General features: G+C 39.3%; 1 non-coding gene across 1 annotated transcript; it reads right to left on the bottom strand.

Annotated features, from left to right (window-relative positions):
* Positions 1-1,982: 1,982 nt before the first annotated feature.
* Positions 1,983-2,089, bottom strand: LOC148565156 (small nucleolar RNA R71). Its single transcript, XR_015885563.1, has one exon. It is a non-coding gene; the product is annotated as a small nucleolar RNA R71 (small nucleolar RNA).
* Between the last annotated feature and the right edge of the window lie 541 nt (positions 2,090-2,630).

Below are 2,630 nucleotides of genomic sequence, written 5' to 3'. Positions count from 1 at the left end.
CACACTTTTTCTGCAAGCAAAGCTAAGCCCACTGAAGATGATAACTGCTTCAACTCAAAGATCCAAAGGCCTATATCCAAGACTTGAAGAGCCAACTAGAAGATCAGAAGAGTAGTATATATAGGAGTAGTTTTGAACTAGAAAAGGAGCTTTTGGGCATTCAGAGAACTACTCTCTGTAGAATTTTACTTTCTCTGCAACTTCTATTTTTACTTTCAGAATGTATTTTCCATCTTTGCTTTCCATTCCCAGAGCTATGAACAACTAAACCCCTTTCATTGGGTTAGGGAGCTCTGTTGTAATTTGATGGATCAATAATAGTTTTCATTATTCTTTTTCTTTCTTTTCTCTTGATTTTACTAAAAAGCTTTCAATCTTCATCCAATTGGGTAGTTGTCTTGGAAAAGAAGCTATTCATACTTGGATCTATTCGGACCTTGGAAGAGGAATGAAGTGATCATGCTAAAAATGATTTCTCTTGTTGGACCAAATTGGGGTTTGGATGGATATGGTAACATATAATCCTACCAATACTTTGATTTAGGAATACACGTGGTATAATCAGTGACCATACTTCATCTCTTCTCATGAGCAATTAGACCAAGGAATTGGCTATTGATCAAGATTTGAGAGATTGGGTTGCCAAGGAATTGGAATCCAATCACTTAAGATTGCCAAGGAGATCAATGAATGCATTGATTGAGGAAGAGATCAAAATGAACATGATCCGGAGAATACAACATCTCCTGAGCCCAATGAACTCCCTATTTCTGATCTTACCCATTCTTTTTATTTTCTGCCATTTACTTTTATGTTCATTTCCCCAAATCCCCATTTAAGATTCTGCAATTTACTTTCTGTCATTTACATTCAGTTCTTTATTTCCAGCATTTACATTTTCTGCCATTTACTTTCCCGCCATTTAATTTCCTGCAACTCTCAAATCAAATTCTTCTTAGCTCAACTAGAACATTCCTCCAATTAAAGTTGCTTGACCAATCAATCCCTGTGGGATTCGACCTCACTCTATTGTGAGTTTTTACTTGACGACAATTCGGTATACTTGACGAATGGGAATTTGTTGAGAGACAAGTTTTCGTGCATCAAGTTTATGGCGCTGTTGCCGGGGATTGATTTTGTATCAACAATGATTAAATTAGTGGATAACTAGATTGAGCATTTTTCTTTTGTTTGATTTAATTTTTGTTTGATTGATTTACTTTCAGTTTCAGTTATCTTCTTCCCTTTACCCCTACCTGTTTGAGATATTCTCTTAATTGTCACAATTCAGTTCACTAACCCACTAACTTTTTGATATATTGCATCACTCACACTAACAGTATTTTTAACAAGAATACTCTCTATCTTCCTTTTGCTTTAGCCTTGTTGGTTGTATGACAGATAGAAGAAGCGGGGCTTCAACTTCTTTTGATTCTGAACCTGAGAGGACCTTCCTTAGACTAAGGAGGGAAGCAAGAGGAAAGAGAGTCGTTGGTGCTGAGGAAGAAGAGGAGTATTTTGAACCAGACATGGATGAGAATATGGAAAACCATCATGAAGAAGAGGCTCACAACCATGGCAGAGAAGGTCCAGTGCATCATGCTGGGCAAGAGAGAAGAGTTCTGGGCTCTTACATAAATCCAAACCCAGGAAACTGTGGAAGTAGCATCCAAAAGCCAACCATACATGCCAATAACTTTGAACTGAAGCCAAAGCTCATCACCCTTGTTCAGAACAACTGTTCATTCGGAGGAAGTGTCCAAGAAGATCCCAATCAACATTTCACCACATTCCTGAGGATATGTGATACTGTGAAGTCTAATGGTGTTCATCCTGACACCTATAGACTGCTTCTGTTTTCCTTCTCACTCAAGGACAAAGCATCTAAATGGCTGGAATCCTTCCCAAAGGAGAGTTTAACAACCTGGGAAGATGTGGTGAACAAATTCTTGGCAAGATTCTATCCTCCTCAAAGAATCAATAGGTTGAGAGCTGAGGTACAAACCTTCAGGCAACAAGATGGTGAAACTCTATATGAAGCATGGGAGAGGTTTAAGGACTTGACAAGAAGGTGCCCGCTAGATATGTTCAATGAATGGGTACAGTTATACATCTTCTATGAGGGTCTTTCTTACGAATCAAAGAAGGCAGTAGACCACTCATCTGGGGGATCTCTGAATAAGAAGAAGACTATTGAAGAAGCCATAGATGTCATTGAGACTGTAGCAGAGAATGACTACTTCTATGCCTCTGAAAGAGGTAACACTACAGGAGTGATAGAGCTAAACAACGTGGATGCATTGCTGGCTCAAAACAAGATGATCACCAAGAAGTTGGCTGACCTTACCAAGAAGATGGAGAGGAACTAAATAGCAGCAATCACCACCTCATCAACAGCCCAAAAAGGAGTAAATACAGAGGCAGAGGGTGATCAGGAACAAGCCAACTACATTGAAAACTCACCTAGGCAAAACCATGATCCATACTCCAAAACTTATAATCCTGGTTGGAGGAACCACCCAAACTTTGGATAGGGAAATCAACAAGATCAAGGCCAAGATCAGAGACGTCACAACCCCAACAACAATGCAGCTCACCAACATTCCACACAGAGATCATATCAGCACCCA

Source organism: Arachis ipaensis, chromosome B5 (assembly GCF_059453495.1).
Source record: "Arachis ipaensis isolate K30076 ecotype BB chromosome B5, ASM5945349v1, whole genome shotgun sequence".
NCBI classification, from domain to species: Eukaryota; Viridiplantae; Streptophyta; class Magnoliopsida; order Fabales; family Fabaceae; genus Arachis; species Arachis ipaensis.
This window is presented reverse-complemented; position numbering and strand designations above follow the sequence as displayed.